This window comes from Calliopsis andreniformis, chromosome 4 (genome assembly GCF_051401765.1).
Source record: "Calliopsis andreniformis isolate RMS-2024a chromosome 4, iyCalAndr_principal, whole genome shotgun sequence".
NCBI lineage: Eukaryota > Metazoa > Arthropoda > Insecta > Hymenoptera > Andrenidae > Calliopsis > Calliopsis andreniformis.
In genome coordinates, this window is record NC_135065.1 from 6,605,338 (window position 1) to 6,626,756 (window position 21,419).

Below are 21,419 nucleotides of genomic sequence, written 5' to 3' on the forward strand. Positions count from 1 at the left end.
GGTATAATCCACTGTACTGTTGAGTTCTTTGGCAATGTGATTTAGCAATTGCAGCCATTCTAACGTTGCTGGTCTACTTTTTCATACGTAGAAATTGTATGCTCCGTTTTATGACTGTTAGATGTTGCATGTCGCTTGAACGTGGAATAGAAATTGGAGCAACATTAATTGCGGTCAAGTCGTTTTGCCACTGTTGCAGAATTATCTTTGTACGTGATCGGACTAGCAGGCAAATTTTATGCTACGAATGTTAGTAGAAAATTAGCCGATTTGAGTGTACAGACTTTCATAAAAGTAGGAGAGAAACTATGAACACTGACTGCATAATTTATAAAATTTGTGAAATTGATAACGTGAATCAATTTAAGAAATCATAGAGCAGAAATAAGTTTCTTGGAAACTGAACCTGTATTTTAATTTTTTGTGAACAAATTTCTTATAAGAACTTCGAAGTTAATATTTTTTAAAGTTATTTTATTTCAATTCAGATTTTAATTTCAGCAGTATATTTTTTTCAAGAATTGTATCTAATTTTTCCAAGAGTTGTCCAAAACTTATATTGTCCAAGTTCAATTTCGATTTTTTTTCTTTGAAGTATAAAATAATTAAATATTAAACATTTTTTTCTTCATCTCATACACTGTATAGTTTTCATCAAAATCACTTATCCATAGTAAATGTTCAAAATTTGTATTCAAACTTAAAATTATAATTTATTGTAGATATATAGCGGTGTCTACATTTATTTTAAGTTTTGGCAAGAAAGTTAGTGTCAAATTGTTATTATAATTTGCTCTAGCTATTTCGATAGTACAGTAACACTTCAATTATTACAAAGACCAAACCAAAACTGCGTGCAAGTAGTAATACATTTATCGTAACCAATTAACTATATAAAATCTACACGTTTTTGATGGAATGTTTGTGAGTGTAAAGATTCTACTATACTTCTGGTACGTTCAAACCCATCGCTGCTAGATCATCGAAGGGGCTCGCATCAGCTCGAATGTTTATACAAGTCGAAGGAAAATATGGTTGCACGAACGATGTGAAATTGAAACGCGATGAAGTCACGCGTCAATTTCGTTGCATTAACCGTCCTACTTTCTGTCATCGTTTATTTAGATTTATAGAAGTGCATTGTCTCGGTGAACTCTTTCAACTGAACACGCGGCTGCGAAAGACCTTCGTTGTAGGTTGTAGACGCTGTCTGAACGAATCACGAGAGAACCTTGTGAAATGGTAACAGATGAACAACGTAAAATGACTCGCAGATTTTTTCATGAATCGTTCATTCCTCCCAGTTATAAACGTCAGATATATTTTTACCTATTATCTTGCTGGATTGAGAAGAATTAGGTAACGATAAAATAGAGAAGATGAAGGTTGCATAAGGGACCAAAGGTTAAGTACAGTGCTTTTAGAGTTAATCAATTCTGGGTCTTCTCAATGTATATAGACTGTAACAAATTTAGTCTATGATATTTTAAGGAGTGGTAAAAGATCCAAATTGCAGCACAAATTGTCCTATGACATATTTTGATAATTGTGCTTCAATTTGGATCTCCTACTATCTCTTAAATACATTGTTGTACAAAATTTATCTAGATTGCTTTCCAAGTTGTACTAAACTGTGTATAGCATTGTATACGAGTTGATACTAGGATTATCATTACTGTTATTTTTACTCCTTCATTATCATATGATTTACATAATTACTATCATGTGATTTATACAATTAGATTAACAAATAAGTACAGAAAATGGGCTACAGCTTAAGACTATTGTTAAACTTAAACTCACAAAAGTGAATAACACTAAATTTCTATTAATAAAATAAACGTGACTTACTACTTTCTAGTAATTAACTGAATTTCCAAGAAACTAAGAATTTCACCAATTAAAATTAAATCAAGTCATTGTAGCAGGTTTTCAATGTTTTTTAATGAAAGATATGAATTCTCTAAAAATATTTAACTACGATAACAGTAATAGCTCTATTGCATACAGTTACTTTGATCTACGTTAAGGAGATGCAGCCCGAAGGTGACCCGCTTACCTTTCGTTCCTGGTAAACATTAATTTATGAAAAATTGGGGTCTAGATGTAGAAAAAATAAAAACTACGCGCCTCGTTAAAATTTTCTCTCTGTTCCGACTCGAGGCAAGGAAATTTCGTGTATGCTGTTCATAGTCGAAAAAATGTCAGTTTATTTCAAGCTCTCTTTCTTTTCGCTATTATTTTATACGCGCATTCACAGGTTAAATAATGTATGCTGCCTAGTTTTGAAGGCTGCGTATTTTTATTCGTAGATAACGAAGAAGGGTTCCAAACACGAAATGCAATGGCCTTCTCTTTCTCTTGTCGAATTCTGACTAAACTTTTCCCGCTGGTAAACGTTTTTCTGCGTTTATTTTCCTTGGAACGGGACAACTGCGAGGGGAAAATTTTTGTCCACGGATAGATTGCACCGCGTTTTATCGTCATGATCGATAGCGGTGCATCGGTGGTTCGGGGAGAAGGATTTCTGCGACGGCAGCGAGGAATTCAGTAAACTGTCACAAATATTTGTGCACGCGATTGTCCTTATTCAGGAGGGACATTAATTTCATACGAAATCGTAGAGCAAATGTGTAGAAATTTCATTTGCTTTTGAACAGCGAATCGGTTATTGCGACTGCTCTTTGTGCATGGTGCATACACGTTCACTAGGTATTAATACGCAGATTAATTTGCTTCTGGCTCTTATTTATAGTTTCAGTTCATGTACGGTAATTTATGAATACTGAAATGCGGAGAGAGTAAAGAATCTCATTGACTGTACGTTCGCGTTATTACTGAAAGTTATTTACTCTTTTAGATTATAAAATTAGAAATGATTAATCTTTATGTTAATAATTTGTTTTTTTTTTAATTGAAAATTATGTTTGGAGTGAAATTAAAGAAAGAAAAAAAAAGATTGCCCCCAGAGAGATTTGAACTCTCGACCCCTGGTTTACAAGACCAGTGCTCTAACCCCTGAGCTATGGAGGCTCACGAGTTTCCTCTCTTTTCAAAGCGTAGAAGAACCTGATTCATTTTTAATGTGATAGTAAGTTCTTGTAAATTCTTTAATGATCTCAAATATTTGCATAGTATATTAAAAAATTACTTTTGCATATGAACAGGAGTAATATTCCCAAATCTTCGCTTGTTTAGTATACATAAATTAAAATCATATGCATTTATGAAATGCAATGCAAGATATTTAATTTTATTTAAACTAAAAACATATTGTGTATGAATTTCTAAAATATAATTTTAATATTTTAGACATAGGCAATTCTTTTTTTCTTAATAATTAAATAAAAAAATTTGATTAATAAAGAATGATCTAATAAGTGATATTAATGATTAGTTGTATTGTATTAATATTTTTTCCTAGATATTCATAATCTTATGTAAAATAATTTCACTTCTTTGGATATTTGTTTTATAACATTATTATCTAATAACTAAAGCTTGTAGATTGACAGATTGGTAGATTGATAGTTAAGATCACACGTGAATATAAATGATATTCTGGCTGTTTGAATGTCAATCTTAATCGATAAATGTACCATCTTCATGTAATAATTAAATCTTAAGTGGACTGACGAGATTCACGCTAGGCAAATTGTACATAGATCGCGTCAGCGATTACCTAATTGCATTATTACATGGTAATTACAGTACTCAGCGATAATAATGTTATCTAAGCAAATTCCAGCGACGCGGTTCATCTATTATGCATACACCATGCATCATCCTCGATTTACTCTTTCTTCTTCTACAGAGGATTTTTCGTTATTTTGACTTGAAAGAAAGGAAATCAATTACGACACACTTTACTCTCATCGAGTATACTTCTAAACGTGAGAGACACTGAAGACAGTCTTTGCATTTACTTGAATAATATTTAACTGAACAGCAGTGTTAGGTCTTGACCTTTAAATATTCTCAAGAAAATGTAATTCTTATCAAGCTAGTACAGACCTTGTAAAAGTATCTACTTTTTGTCAGATAGTTGCATATTTTAAGAGTGATAAATTTGTTAATTGGACCATTGCTTGGCTAGGAACATTTTAATTTAAGATTTTATATTTCAAAATAATTAAGGAGAAATTAATTTACTATATCTGTAGTATTACTAAATAAATAGCTAAATAAACGTTTTTAAAATGAATTTTTAAAATTAAACGTTGAGTTAAATAAACGAACTTTTCTTTTCTCCAAATAATTAAAATTATTTTAGAATATTTTTCATTAAATTTGAAGCTAGATAAACGAATTTTTATTTACTCCAAGTTAATGAGAGAATACTTTACTATGCATGGTTTAGCACTAATTTAATTATTTTTAATTTTGTCTTGATAAGACGTTTCGTTCTTGATAAGACGAAGATGAATTATCAGTTAATAAATTAATTTCAAAAAGATGTTACTTATCTTATACAAACTTGTACTTTGCATCAGGCCTTGAGTGTATAGTAAATGAATTTTGCATTTATGAAAGTAACTTTAAAAGTTGATTCTAGAGATCAAAATAAGACAAAAACTAATCTTCATTTGTTAATTAAAGCGTTCAAAGAAAACAGAGGCTATCACCACTTCTCAGACACTGTGGTGAGGTTCTACATTGCGTAGTCTACCCACACAGTGGCTATGATAATCACTGACTCTCCATGTTCTGATCCTTGCCATTAATTTTCTGCAGATAAATGTGTCATTCGATTTCCACATTTCCAGCTACATTTTACCACTATATAACTATAACAATTAACAAACAAAGTCTTATTCTTAACCCTCATTGCCACGACGTAAGAGCTCGACCCTGAGTCTTTTTGGACCCACCCTAAACATACTTTAAAAATAGTTTTTCTGCCAAATTTAACATAAGTGTCCCAATAGCTCATCATGTCCTAGTATCTGAACACAAATGCTAATTTTATTTCATTTTGAAATAGTATCATAAAATATTCAGTACATTCAGTTACTCAGGTGCATCTCAAGTATCTAGAAGTATATAAAAATAGCTAAAAAGGTTGTCCAGTTACTGGGACATTCACCTTATATATCATTATACATCTAAAGAATGATTAGACAATAACACGAATCCAAAATCCAGAAAAACTAATTCCTTTTCGTCATCTGTACCCACAAAATACTCAGACCAAATCTGACCAAGGGTCAATTTCCCTTTCACATTACTATCTAAGATCCCCTTTCATATTTTCTCCCACCTGCAATCAATCTCTCCACCAAAAAGCTGGCAACCCGTGACACAAAAGTTCGCCCAAGCACCTCCATAAATTCCCCACCGCACATAACTTATTTATTCTTCGCAAAGAAAACGCAGACCCAAGCCACATGCAAGTTTGTCAGACAGCAGAAAGAACGTGAGCCCGCCAGTGGCCTTTTGCCCGCTGAATCTTTAATTTGATAAACGCAGAGGCGAGGGCCGCGCGAAGCGTCAGCGAAATAAGTACGATACGTAAACAGCCTTGCCTCAGCAGCGCACAATGTCCAACAAATCGAGGAGGATTCGAAGAGAGCCGTGTGTACGTGTACACACCGCCGTGCCCCATTTCTGCCGTGTTTAATCGCCCCTATAGACACGCCGCGTCCCTGGCGTGGGGGGTTGAAGCAGGCAGGGCTGCCTTGCGGCGAGGAACGGAATGACAGCGCTGCCTGCAAGGGAATAGGGCCGGCTCGGAAGGAAAAATGGGAACGAACGGGAACTGTCGAGTGCCATGGCTTGGGAAACCAAATGTTTGCGAACAAATCGTCGTCGTTTTCGACGGGGCAAAATCAACAAACCGTTCCGAGTTCGGCCCTAATCCACCTCGCCCACCCCAGACCCGATGAAAATCGTTCCGCGCTGGCTGTACACGCTGCCCGACCATTTCGGATCCATGGATATTGTCTGGATACAGGTCCAAGGACCTGTAGCAGTGTAGTAGCAGTGTACCAGTGTAGCGAACCCTCTCAGCTGACTGTTGCGCCCGCAGAGACCTCGGATTGAGGGAAAAATCGAGGGCGCTTCCTGCGAGGTTTTCTATTTTCTTTTTGTTATGTTAGTAGACTGTAAGGATTTCGATGAGTAGTTGGATTAGGCGTTGGAGGAGAAAGATTTGATGTGGGTTTTAATTTTTGGAGTGGGTTTGGTATGGTGTTGGAGGGTGGTATAGTGTTATGAGTTTTTGGGGTGGTTTATTCATTTTTAATAATTTAGGTACTTTTTGTACTGTTTCTACTAGGTTTTAGTTGCGGTTAGACGGCGGATTTTTATGCATTTATGGACATTTGAGATGTATAGAAAGGTATAGATTGTATATAATTTGTAAAGATATAGAGAGTGTGAAAAATAGACTGCAAATTGTAGTATTTGAAAGGTATTTAGTATTGAGAAAATAATTTAGGTACCTACAGTAATTCATACTTGTTCAGACTCTACGTTTAGGTGAGCTTATTCGTTGTATGTGTAACAATATTAACGATTATTGTATTAAAATTTTTACTGATATCTATTTTTTATTAATAATGTGCTCTGATTGTTTGGGCGTGTAAGAAATAATTTTTATTCAAATAATGATGCGTTTTACACTCTTCTATTAATTATATTTTCAGATTTTCCTTACTAAAAGCTGACTGAAACTTTTGACCTTATTGCAGTTTTACGAATTTTTCACTCTAATAAATCCCATAAACTCTCAGTATTTGAAAGGTGAAGGAAATGTTTATTTTTTCTCTCTTTCTTTAGCTGTTTATGAAAATATGATATTGCATAAAAATCGGCAGTCTAGTTATGGTTAATTAATTTTCCTTTTGAAGGTTTGAGTGATGTTTAATCATAACTTATTGTAATAAATCGAGATTTAAATTGGTTAATAATTTGAATAATTTGAAAAGAGGAGTAGAGAATTATTAATTTTATTAATTTTAATAACCCATCACGTTCACGAATTTCCAATGAACTAGAAAATTTGCAATGAAAAATAACGAAACCTTAATATAGGTCACCTTAAGTAATTTATCTTATCGTGTTTTATCTCGTAGTCTGTTGCGCTCACTGAAGCGTTATCTCAACATTTATAGACCGTGTTTTTATGTAGCCTTCAGCAATTTCTATTCTAAGCAATACTAAATAAAAATTCTTAATTTTTAATCATTTCTAGTAACAACATTATTTACTTCTCCATACAAATACTCCATATTAAAACATTGCATATGAATATTAATAAAATAGTAGTTAAAGTTCTAATACACGTAATTAAAAAATTAATCAATACAGAATTAATAAAAAAATAAGATAGAAATTTAATATATTCATTTTCTTGTGATTTCAGTTACTATAATAATATTTAAAAATTATTGCAAATTAAAATTAGCAAATCCCACTTTCAAAATATTTCCAATGTACCAAGTAATATTAACTTTGCCAAAATAACTTTGCTAAGTAAGATTAATTAAAGATAGCTCTTTTCTAAAATTCGTAAATTCGGAGGGGGGCTGACCAGAAATTGTGGCTTTCGGTTTTCTCTGAATCTCGTCACTGGCTGAGAGAATTTTCACAAATGGGGGTGACTACAGGTTCGTTAGACTAATATTAGAGAGGGTTATGTGGGAATCTTTCGCCGTGGCGTGGAAGGCAAACTAACACGAATTTCACTTTAATTTCCAACTACGTATCAGAGACCGCGGCATGCGGGTTCGAGGAAACTAGACCAAATCGGCTGGATTCTCCAGAAACTGCGTTACATACTTCGCGTTAAATTATCGCCCGCTGTTCCACGATTCCCTTGTCTTAATAAATGAATTGCAAAACATTTTCAATATTAATTACCCCCTTAAAATAGGACCTTTATCAACATCAAGAAACACTTTTCATTCCTTTCTTTAACGATGGTAATACTTATTGCACTAATATAATTTTAATACACACTCTTTAATGTGACAGTAAAGAATCTGCCACTTGAACACAATTAAAGTTAGCTGTGTTATGTTGTGCTTTTTAAATATTTGTAGTATTATGTATTATAATAATATTTATTAAGATTAAGGATTATATTAGGTGACAATACTGTACACGTTAAAATACAAGTCTTTTCCCTCTTGATGGCACTCTCGACTTTCCTCACAACACTGTCTGCCTTTTCGCCAGGCAAAATCCTTAATGCCCTTTTCTCCCTCCCACCACGCTCTCAGCACCATCGACGACGCATAGGCCCATCGCCCAGCCATTGGGTCTGTTTTTTGTCCATCGACACTTTCTCTTTTACGACCCTCTTCCTATTCTCAAAACTAAGGTCTTTTAAAACTATGATACTAGATATTTTTTTAAATTTTTAGATCACATTTGTAAACCACATTTTATAGCATTATTTTAGATCGATTAATTATGAAGAACACTCTATGTTAATGTCTTTTCTTAAATTTTATTTTAATAAGTACAATACTGCGTACATGCAATACACGTGACGTAGTTCCCTCCAGCTCTCATCTGTCGTTCATTATTAGTATGTACATGGCTTGTATTATTAGTTGTACATTGTACGTTAATGAACTCAATACCGCTGTCGCGTTTATCTAGTTACTATAATTGCTTTCAGCCTCATCTGTGACATATGGATAATTGAAGTTTAACAATTTCGATTTTAGAATTATCGACAGCAGTCAGAAATACTGAAACGTTTATTATAATGATTACATCGACCATATTCAATCTTCCATGTAAAATAAGTAAGAAAAGCAAACACATTAATGATAGCTAATTTTAAAGCTAATTTTAATTCCAGAATATTTAAACCAAAAGTATTATATAATTAAATAATCATAATTTCAATCGTTCATCACATCTAAAAACCATACGCTCCAAAGATAATTTTACAGTAGACAGTAATTAGATGTATTTTAAACATATTGAATTTTGTAGGAGAAAAATAATGCAATAGAAATTCTCTGTATTTAATTAGCCATCTTGTTAATGAAGAATAAATGTTTCCTCATTGACTATTTAAATAGCCAGTCTGACGGTGAGATGCATTGTCTGAACTACCGTCGACGTAGAAAGGAAGCGGATATATCACTCCTTGTTAAATTTACAAGACGGTAATAACATGGACGTGCTGTGAGAGCGGCCCTGTTCCACGTGAACTGAACAATGTATTTCGAAATTCCCTATAATTTCCAGCACGTATCGGTGGATAGACGGTGCCCTTATATTATCGAGCGAGCTGGGCTCCAAGGCAGGAGACTTGTAACAATGCTAAAGCGGTTAACGTTAAAGTAACTTATAATTTAACTTCTGTGTCTTTTGTTACTCGAATTTATCGACCCTCGACTGAGCTGAGTGTTTTATACTTTTGTTACGCGAAATACGATGAACTTAATTTAATCGACACAGGGTATTGTGCAGAGAAGATTAAGGGGAAAATTCGAAGGCTAAAGATGAATGTGGAAACTTGATCAATTATTTATTCTACCAATTGGAATAGTTTATTATACAGGGACGATGACAGTCATTTTTTGACAGTATTTTTGGGGGATATTGAGAGGCATTATTATGTACTCCTTAACATATACAATGTAAATTAGAAAACTAATATTATAGTATAAATTGAATAAATAATAAAATAAATTAAAATTGCACGAAACGAATTTGTGAAGATTAGGAGTATCGTTACTACTGGAGATCAAATTTTGTTTAATTTAGAATAACTACACAGGGAGTGAAAAAATTTAGCAGTAAAGTTTGTAATAAAAATGTACTTCATCTTTTAAGAATTTTTATAAAAGCAGTCTTTACTTTTAGTCAAGATAAATGCTTAATTAATTCAGGGAAGTCTCGCATAAAAATGTAATTTACGCAGTTACTACGCTACGAATTTTATTTCTCTTTTATGTGTAACGTTTGTCTACACAGTTTTCTTATCACAAAGCATAGCCAGTGATATTATCATCAAAAGTATGAGAAGGCATAGAAGAATTGTAGAAAAAATTTGCCTCCAGAGAGATTTGAACTCTCGACCCCTGGTTTACAAGACCAGTGCTCTAACCCCTGAGCTATGGAGGCTGTTGAAGTTTTTTTTTCTTTTGCACAACCGGATATATCCGTGCCCTGAGTGGCTCAAATTTTTAATGTAACGTTACGCCTTTTGGTATTAATGTTCATTCAAAATTTACCATACGTCGTTTAATTAAATTTTTAGCTTAGAAATATGTAATTATCTTCTGTAATAATTTCTAGATAGGTAGAAAACTAAGAAAAATTTGCTTTGAATTAAGGGTAGACAGTCAAGTGAATATGTTTCTATGAAACCTTTTTATTTTAAAAATTAGAGTATCTGTATTTTTCGATGCAATATGATTTATAGTCTATTCACTTTTAGTAAGAATCATAAATAGAGTAAAATTTTAACTGAATATATATGCTTTTTAATTTAATCAATTAAAAGATAGTATCGTGCTAACTTTTAACTTGTGTCAATTTTATCTCATGTATTATGTACAATAAAATTTTGATGCTTAAAAATTCGTGAAATATGTCGAGCTAAAATTACAAAATTTCTTTTAACAATTTTTAAAATACTTTTTTAATATTTTTCCAAAGAAAATATTTGATATAAGAAGATTATTCTCACTGATTCATAAAGCGTAATGGAAGGAGATTCTTATGCAAAGTAACCCGTTATCTCTGCTCACGATCAGCAATAAGAAATAGTAGACGGGAACTTCCATACTTTCTGTTGATGTACTGTGCTTGTTCCGAGATCTTACATAACTTTATTAACCTCCACCAAGATTACTTAACAGTAATCTAATCATTTTTAACATAATATCTTTAATTTTTGCAAGTATGAATACCCTCATCTTTAAATTAAATTACTTTCTTCTACAGATACTCACTAAAAAAGAATTAAAAACAAATTAATGTGTTTTATCTATAGTTAGTATTATACCAAGTAAAAATTGCCATAATTGGTATTATAACAGTGCAAAAGATTAAAAATAATTATTCTGCATGCTACAATAAGATAAAAATTACTATAAATTGAAATGATCACAAAACCATTACAAACCAGATATCTCCAATGGGAAGCTAAATGGAAAACGATTTTTCGCGTGAGTGAACGAGTGAATGGGTGGGCGAGCAAACGAGCGTGTTTAATAATACACTGATACTAATAGTTTCTAATGTTTAAAGACAAGATGTAACTAACAAAGGAGATATGATAAAAAAAATACATTATTGCAAAAAGTAGGGTTAATTAGTTTGGCTTCTGAAAGGCTCACACAACATTAACATTGTATAAGAAAGACAGAATAACTGAGACTCTGCTTAAACGAGGTTCTACTGTGCACCTAAAATGCGCAAGAAACGTGTCTGACACGAGGAGTTAATCTACTGCCAACGTGCTTAGCTAGAGCAGACGCAGCGGTGTCAGTAGAATAAGTCACGTCAGACACAGACTTCGCGTATACCAGTCGATGTTCAACCAAGAAATTCAAAAACGAAACCTCTAGTTATTTCTAATTTTCGTCCTCTAATTTCTTCTTATTTTGTCTTACTATCTATAAAATTGTTTCTTAAAATTTCTGACACCTATCGTTGAACACCCTTTATAGTCTATTTATGCAGACAAAAAATTCTTGATTCTATCAAGAATCTAACATCATCTTCCAATAACAAAGTAATCCTTCTTCCCCGTCTAATAGATCAACCTATCATCTTCTCTCACATTTACCATCGAAGATGTTACCCATTGTTTCCCACGTTCACCACCAACCACGTTCATATCCACGTTCACTCGCTTCGTGCGATTATCAAAGAGCGATCCGCGATATTATCAGTCCCCTTTTCCTCCAATTCGGTTTCAGCTCCGCGAGGCGTAATCCAGCCGCGTTGAAACTTCACCCAACTCCCATCATTTTCACTGAAACTGCAGAACTTCCGTATCCCCCGGCACGGCCTGCTCGGCAGAAAGGAAAATTCGCATTCGAAACATCTGCGGCCGCTTTTTCTGGCCGTCGTTACAATTAACTTTTAAGACCGACACCACCTGGCTGTTCTTCAGACGCGCCGCTCGCGAGCGTCGATTCAGGCGGGGATTTTCGGCCAGAAAGGGAACCGTTTCGCGCGTAATTTCTCCCTTGGATGTAGAGTCACGTGGAACGATCGTTGGTGCAGAAGGGAGGGGAATTGTCGTGACGTCTGGATTCAGCGTGTTCTGCGTGGGAGGATCTATTACCTCTGGCAACAAGTTTTTGATTGGACGTGACAATACGAAGTTGGTTAACTATCTGGGGGATGATCGATCCAAGACTTTTGTAATCGATATTCTTGAGCTGATGTACTCACGATTTGTGGACACAAATGAACTTTGGTTTTACTGGATCTCTTCTCATATTCTCGTATTTAATGAGAAAGTTAATGCTCTAGGTGAAGTAGCGTCCTTTCATGAAATTATTTCTAATATCCTTGTTCTCTATTCCATTATGATTTCAAACAATTCTTATAAATTATTTATCTAATGGAGTATTTATGTAAGTACTTACTTTGACTAAAAACTTGAAAGGAATGTTTATGATTTTTTACAAGAATGTTATTGAACATATTGTTAAATTTAATCGTAAAACACATTTCAATTTTTCATTCGATGGAGTGCAACTTGAAATTTTAAGTAACGTAGGAGTTATGGTACTTAAGAGGATAATCGATAGGTCAAAATGTCAAGCACATTTTAAAATGTCAAAATACTTGTAATGTGAAGATCAGCTTTTAAAATATCGCGGGACAAAATTTGATATATTTGCTTTTTCATTTTTTAACTATGGTATTTAAATTATTGCTATGAAATGTTTAAGTAGATAGACTACAAACTTCTTTAGCTTATTTCTTTTCTTATATTCTAGAATTGTATTAATTTTACAAGTCTCTGCTAAATAAAATCATACATGTTTCAGAATGATCGCTCAATTAATTAATAATTTTTCAAATATTCCTCTAATTAGTACCAAAATATAAAATCATAAAACATTACCATAATCATACGACAAGTCCTGATATAAGTATTTACTGTTATTTTTTTATGTCGCAAGTAAATAAAAATGTAAAGGAGTTAGTCCTGTTTAAGTAGTTACCACGATAAGAATAATGTATGCAAATATGCAGCTCGTTGAGTGCAATCACTTTTCAAGACACAAAAATGATCAGACGTCACGTCAAGTTCCTTTTACCCTTGCACCCTTATTCCATCTAACTTTGAAAAATCTTTTCATTTAGAATACCGAATGCAGGATCACAAACTAATTAGCATTTAATATTTTCCAAAATAAGAATATTGAATAAAACAGATATAATTAAATACTGAAATGTTACTTTAAAAAAAGCATCAGTTTTTTCGCTAATATATTTTTAGGAACAGCAAAGCATTTCTATTCTCGTCTTTTTATTTCATTAATTTTGTGTACGTCAATGTTTTATTACTTCAGTAGCTTTGAATTTTCTCACATTTAGAATAAAAGTATTTGTTAGATGAATACTGATTTTTTTTATAGAATATAATTGTATTATATGTAAAGCTATAATTATATCTCATTTTCGGATGTATATTTGAACGCGACTGCACAGTTACTAAATTAATTCTAGAGTAAATCACGCGACAGAAATGGATACACCCTCTGGTGCTACGTATTTACTCCATTAGAAGGCCTAAATCGACGCAGGGAGAGCAGCTATGTGTCATACAACGTGGTAGATGACGATAACAGTTTGGATTAATTGCATGGTCAACTGTGTTTGCTGTTACATGCGTAACAAGCATGTTCCGCAACCTCACGAAACAGATCACCGGATTCGACCTAACAACGGTGCAGAGAACTGCATAATTGAGAGTCATTGGTAAGTTATAACCAGTTATACGTCAGAACTAGCTGAATTAGTTTAATATCTAAGGCTCAAAATTCTATTTAAAAACAATTATTCAGTTAAATATGAATAGTTAATAATGGTTAGAGTATTTCAAATAAAATGCAACGAAGTTACTATTCTTTACAATTGCTCACAATTATTTAATTTTTTACAACAATAATTTTTCAGTTTCTTATTAACACTTTGAATACAACGTAAGCCCTGACACGAATAATTCTATTCCCATATTAATACAATTTTAAAAATTTCTCCTGGGGGAATTTTTCAAAAAAAAAATCTCTAGAGAATCTCTAGATAAAAAGAATGAATAAAAATGGTTATCAAAACGTTAGAGATCCTCGCCTGTAATGTAGCAGAAAAATCGAGGAAAGGAGAAAGGAGCCCTCGATATCCTCAGAGGAGAAATATCAAGGATGCGAATGAGATCGATGTTAATTCATCGTATTGTATCATCACGATAATCCGTGATCGCCAACAAATCGTTTCCTTCAGCGATATTCCCCTAGGTAGAGTAACTGGTCGTTGAATTATGCTCAGCACTTTCACGGTATTTTTGCCTCATTTCCGATGCCCCACGGCCCTGTGTTCGTGTTTCATGATTAATGGACGTAGGATGGGGTCGTTCTCGAGTGGCAAACGGATGGGCGCATCGAAAAATGCAGCAAATAGCCCCGTTTTCCAAGCAGCACGGTCAACAACAGAGATAGCGGAACGTGCGAAGTCGATTATTGCAGGCATTCTCGGAGGCACGTAGAAATCGATACCTAATTATCGGCTGGGGCCCACACACGGACTGCCGCGGGAATTTCCTTGTCCTATGTCCATCGAAACAGCTATTTCGTGCATGTACCCTACCCTGTTAGGATTATCGAGGAACGACGATGGAACGTTAAACCGGAAGGGCTTTCGTGTTTTCCTAGAGCTTCATGATAGTGCAGTTTAGCCAGGGGCTGCACCCTGGCTTAGTAGAAATTTGGAATTGGAATTTATGTATCGCATAGAATTTTATGATTGGAATGTCTTAATTCGAATTATTTTTGTCCTTGTACGATGGAAACTGGATTTTAGTAGAAAAAATCGCAGAGATGTGAGCCTGAGCTTATTTTAAAGGGCGAAGCTTCTGCTTTTACATCACTGAATTAAACTTTTCCGAAAAAAATTGTGCACACCACGACATGCCGAGAAAGAGAAGGTGGATTCTTTTCAAATGTTTCCTAAATTTAGACGGCCCTCTGGAACTTGATAAATTTTTTTCGCGATTTCTTTTGAGGGGAAATTAAAACTGGAACCTTTCTCTCTAGAACGAGACCTTAACGAGTGATCTGCAATTTTTTTTCGCCGAGTTATCGAGCTCTGAATGAAAAGTGAGCCTCCAGCCTTGGAATCACGCAGTGTTCCAGAGTTTGAAAAAGTAGTCAAACTTTGAACTGCTGTAACTTTGTCAAAAAAAATCGCAGGAAGGTGGGCCTGGTCTCATTCTAAAGGGGAGAGCCTCTAGTATAGCATCTCTGAGTTGAACTTGTTCGAAAAAAATTCTTGGCTTTAGGACCCAACGAGAGAGAGAGGGTGTTTTTTCCTGGAATATTTTCCAACTTTAGTCGACTGTCAGGAACTTGATAAATTTTTTCCGCGACTTCTTCTGTTAGGAGATTGAAGTTTGAACCTCATGCTTTCAAACAAGACCATGGCGAGCACTCTTCGATTTTTTTTCGCTGAGATATCGCGCTCTGAATGAAAAGTGAGCCTCCAGCCTTGGAATCACGCAGTGTTCCAGAGTTTGAAAAAGTAGTCAAACTTTGAACTGCTGTAACTTTGTCAAAAAAAATCGCAGGAAGGTGAGCCTGGTCTCATTCTAAAGGGGAGAGCCTCTAGTATAGCATCTCTGAGTTGAACTTGTTCGAAAAAAATTCTTGGCTTTAGGACCCAACGAGAGAGAGAGGGTGTTTTTTCCTGGAATATTTTCCAACTTTAGTCGACTGTCAGGAACTTGATAAATTTTTTCCGCGACTTCTTCTGTTAGGAGATTGAAGCTTGAACCTCATGCTTTCGAACAAGACCATGGCGAGCACTCTTCGATTTTTTTTCGCTGAGATATCGCGCTCTGAATGAAAAATGAGCCTCCAGCCTCGGAATCACACAGTGATCCAGAGCCCGAAAAAGTAGTCAAACTTTGAGCTGCTGTAACTCCGTAAAAAAAAATCGCAGGGAGGTGAGCCTGGTCTCATTTTAAAGGGAAAGGTCTTTACTTTTACACCCTTGAGTTGAACTTTATCGAAAAAATTTCTCCACCTCATGATTCGCCGAAAGAGGAAGGGTGGTTTTTCAACGAATGTTTTACAACTTCAGACGACTCTCAGGAACTGGATAAATTTTTTTCGCGATTTCTCTTGGGGGGATATTAAAGGTGGTATTCTCCCTTTTAGAACGAGCCCTTAGTGAGTGATCTACGATTTTTTTTCGTTGAGTTATCAAACATTGAATAAAAAGTATACTTTGGGTACTACTTCGTTCCAGATGTAGCTTGCGTATTACTTCATTCAGAGTGCGATAACTCGGGAAGAAAAAATCGTAAATGATTCATTAAGGTTGCGTTCGAAAGAGAAGAGTTTCAGCTTTGATTTCACTTGAAAGCGGATCGCGGATAAAATTTATTAAGCTCTGTACAAACGTTCGAATTTGGAAGATGTCCGGAAAAAAACCATCTACCATTTCTCGACGTGCAGCGAAATATATAGTGACGATCAAGAAAATTCATTTCAGGGGTGTGAAACTAGAGGCTTTGCCCTATAAATTAAGCTCGGGTTGATTTCCCTGCGATTTTTTTTCATAAAATGATAACAGCTCAAACATTGTTAATTTTTCGTCGAAAGCTGTCTAACAAAAAAGCCATATCAGACACTTTTATTTTTTGAGAAAGCTTAAGAATACATATAATGATAATATATCACACAAATTACAGTTAGAAAATCAATGCATGGAACCCTTAGAGTAATATGAACTGTTTGAGAGACAGAATATGTATTTATGCCACTTAAAGTTGCCGCCGATGCGCGCGCAGGAATGTTCTGCGCAGACGCGGGTCACATGACCACGCCAAGAGCGCATTGCACTTGGCGCCCCAGGATGGTTCACGTGTTCGTCCTTTTTTCTCACAAAATATTAATTAAACCGTGAAATAATGGAATAATTCTGTGCTAAAGTGGTTCCTGCGCTGACATGGATGTCCCAGCAGACGAATCATCATATTTTTATCATACTTTTCGGTAAGTAACTATTGATATACATTATTCTGTTCGTAGTTGAGGGTATAATTCTGATTGCCAAGACACAATTGTTATAATGAAACAAAATGCATAACTGTAATAACCTATAGAAGTAACTGACTTGCTTTTATTAATTTATGTCAGTAATATACTTTGATTGATGAACACGTTTCACATATTTTAGAATATTATAAATATGTGTACTTAGTATACAAATGACTCACAGACTTTTTTCGAGTGCATAAATTTTCTCAAAAACTGCACAAAAGAATAGTCACTAATATTAAGTTCAACAATGATAGCTTAATTTGTTCATAAGTTGCAAATAAAACTCTGTTGAAATATTTAGAAATAGGAAACCTTAGTTTTCGATTACCTTTGCAATTAGGGAAATACTAGGAATTTTTTCTTATCACTTCCACAAGAATCTCCATAACATGAATCACAAAATTTGTCATCTGAAGCTAGGATTACCAAATCCTTCAAACTCCCAAAAGTCTAGGTAACCAAGAATGCTAACAAAAATTGCTCACAATTCACGAATAAAAATTAAAAGCAATCTTCAATCGATAAAATACTGTACTGCAATGTGTAACGAAGACAGCCTGTGTTTATCGTCTCATCTGTTACGACAGTGTAGCTTTCGAAGGTGTAAGCAAGAGCTAGAAACTAGGCTGCTAAAGAGCGCGGCATGGCGTGCAATATTTTCTGGGGTTTCGTTTGGAATAACACGCTTCAGAACAGAATTATGACTCGTGGAAATAATACTCTAGAGAATTCGCTTTGCAGAGGTGGGACGAGACGAAACGGGAGCTTTCCAGAAAGCAATGGATGTACAGCTATGTACTTTATGTTCTACAAGTACATTGCCTCGTTTCTACAGAGGAAAATTCGAAGTCGTAAATAATTTTCGAATTGCTTGGTCCTTGTGGAACTTGTCCGAAGAAAAGATGAATGATCTGGAAGGATAATCTACTTTAACTCGTGGCTGGTAATGCCTGGGTCACTTGAGACCTGTGTGAATGGGTCAAGATTCATTGGAGCAGTCTACTGTAGATTTAGATGCGCTGGAATGAATTGTATCGAGTTGAGAGAGGGTTGACGCATGTTGGATCCAGTTTAGGGAAGATTCAAGCAGCTTAGGCCGATTTTAAAGATAGTTGGAGCAGGTTGAACCGAGTTTAGAGAGTTAGGCCAAGTTTGGGTAATATTGGAGCAAATTAAAGCTAGTCCAGGGAAGGTTGAAGTGGATTACAAAGAGTTCAAAGTGGGTTGGTACGAATTGAGTGAGTTCAGAGAAGACTAGTGTAAACTGTAGTGCATTTAGAAAGTGTTGAAGCAAGTTGAGTGGACTTAAAAGGGGTTTGGTACTTGTTGGGCCAGGTTTAGATAGAACTTCAGTGGATTAAATCATATAAAGCCGACTTGGTTTGAGTTGAAGTGGTTTGGAACACCAAACACAATCAGAACTAATTAATATCAGTCGTAAAAAGCTTAGACAGTTTCTTTCACGATTCATCTTTTGAAAGTGGAAGCACCAGCAGATCATAAAGCATCGCTACTGGTATCTTGAACTGACGTTTTCGTAATTTGATTTTTTCTTGGAACGAAATAGTCTACTTGATAACTTCATATCATACTTGTCCAGCAAGGACTTCATATCGATTCTAATTTATCTGTATAATCCAAGAGTAGCGAGCTAGTAATAGCAGTTGTCGGATGCACAAAGAGATACCAAGCAGACGCTAATTGCTTTTCCTATATGGACGTTACCTCGCCAAGTCTCTTGCTTTTTCTTTTGTATAGTGACTAAGGATACGGGTGAGATGTCCACTTTGTTGATACTGATGTTTTAATTAAACCTCTTCCTAAATTGAATCCTCTCTGTTTATTTGGGGTAGCTTTTCGGGGATGAGAAGTTTAAAACTAGGAAATGTGTGCTTTGTGAGATTTAGTAACATCATTTAAAAATAGGTACATTAATGCAAATGTACTTTTATAAAAATACAGATGTATGTACAAGGAATTGTAATTTTTGCCTGTTTAGTATATTATACTTGCTACTTTTTATTACTGAGCTTTTAGAGGATTGCTTTTGAACGTTGACCAAGAAACTTTATCATTCAAAAAAATCTATATTTCATTTATATTTTAAAACATACAAATATCAGTACAAAGAACTATATTCCTCACTTCACAGCCAATAAATGTTCTCTAGGGTTCACCAACAACTCAAGTTCGAGCAAAGCCTACCATTAATGCATTAAAACTGTCCATAACTAAGAAGCTCATTATCTCTTTAGGCTCTCCATTTAACACAACTCTCAGGGATGTTCCCAGATTCTATCTTCCTCAATATTACCCATTTCTCCTACATCTATGCCCCAACTATAATCGTCTCCTGTCACGAACCTTCCAAACTCGGGGGCCTCTCGAATTAAGAATCCCAGATGTATATTAAGCAGGCTGCATTCGTTTCTTCTACGAAAACGCGAGCTACGGTGAGACAGGTGCAAAGGTGGGCAGAATATAAGTCACGGGACACGTGACTTATGGCAGGCGTACGTATATCGTCAAGAAAACCGCAGTTCCGGTGGCGTAGGAAGCGTCGAGTGTGGAATATAAACTTTAACGGATGGCTTCTTCCACAGCACCGTCGTGTAACTGAAGTGATCTAGGATCTCTGTCCTATTCCTGCAGCTTCTTCCACGCGATCCTTGTCCTAGATAGACCGTTTCATTGCGTCGACCATTGTTCTGGGACGTGTTATCGGTTTTTACGTAGGTATCCAAGTTGCGACGTCTACCTGCTCCAAAATCGCTATTTTAAAATAGCACGCAATGAAGATGAGCTAATCCTTGTTCCTGCATTGGGATTTGTAATTTTTCTCTCTTCTGACACGATTACTCTCAGTGGAACAAATCTTGAGGAAAGTACTTCGATATGGAGATACAGTAACTTACAGATTCGTTCACGTGTGTTTAAAATATCAGCTAATGATTTACAGAAAAATTATTGTGCTGTATTTTCTTCATCCATTTATCTTATTTTTGATTTTTATATTCAGCTCTTGTCAAGCTTTTTAATTTGAATATAACAGGAATTTGTGAATCACTGTATTGTATGGGTAAATTGAAATGAAATTTAATATAGTATGTGAATAATGAATTTAATTTTTTTATGGTTGAGTTTTTAAATATTTCAGTCGTGTAATAAATTGGTAAAAATAAGTGTCTGTTTTTTAAATTCTCTGTAAATTAAAACATGGAAATTTAATACTGTATTGTCTGGGATTGTGGATTTATGTCATAACTAAGATTTGCTCAGGGCATTTTACATTGGTTACGTAATTTCATCGCGGATGATTATTATTCATATTTCTACAATGAAATGTGGAAGCGTAAATTGACTTGTTTCTTCACGCATGTTGTACAATTTATCATTTTATTCATTACTCCAAGTAACATTACGATTTTTTTCCTTTCTAGAGTAATCAAGCGTGTAGTGACTACTTAATTATCTTACAGCTAGCTAGCGACGTTCTTATCGCTTTTGTTGCGTTAAATTGACGATTTCTTTACGTAACGAAAAATTATCAGGTATTATCAAGATTGATCAAAGATAGAAAACTAGCAGAGTGATGGACTGCGTCAATTGGCTGCGAAGTTGTTCTCAGTCAACCAAGTTTCTAGTTTGCCGAGGTAAAAAGTTTCACGGTGCCCATATTTTAGTTGCAAATGATATTTCCTTATCTGTTTCAAAATTGAAATTGAAGGTTTCTGCCTTCGTAGAGGTTTCACTGAAAAATGAGAAAAATAAGTCAGCCTAAAAATAGTAGTCAGTATAAACCTTCTTTGGTACAGTGCTAAAATGCAAATAAAGTTTGAAGAATAGATAGAACAGAGTAAAAGGGAAATTACCTAAAATGAATGCATAATGCTAAATAAAACTGCTTTATATCAATCTCAATTGCTACAGAAATGTAAGAGATATTCATTCAAAAATATTCATTAAAGATGAATTATCTAAGACCTAAGTTATAGAAAAAAGTTATATAAGTATTTATAAAAACTTAAGGTGATTCGAGAATATTTTGAGTAGAACAAATTAAAGCTCTTTATCTTTTTTTAATATTCTATGTCTGATGATATCTTGACTTTAGATTTCGATTTCAATGAGATACTTTCTTTATACATATGTATTTCA

At 34.6% G+C, this 21,419-nt stretch overlaps 2 non-coding genes across 2 annotated transcripts; both read right to left on the minus strand.

The window, feature by feature from the left end:
• Positions 1 to 2,960: 2,960 nt before the first annotated feature.
• Trnat-ugu (transfer RNA threonine (anticodon UGU)) lies at positions 2,961 to 3,033 on the minus strand. Its single transcript has one exon. It is a non-coding gene; the product is annotated as a tRNA-Thr (tRNA).
• Positions 3,034 to 10,019: 6,986 nt separating this feature from the next.
• Positions 10,020 to 10,092, minus strand: Trnat-ugu (transfer RNA threonine (anticodon UGU)). The gene has a single exon. It is a non-coding gene; the product is annotated as a tRNA-Thr (tRNA).
• Positions 10,093 to 21,419: the final 11,327 nt, after the last annotated feature.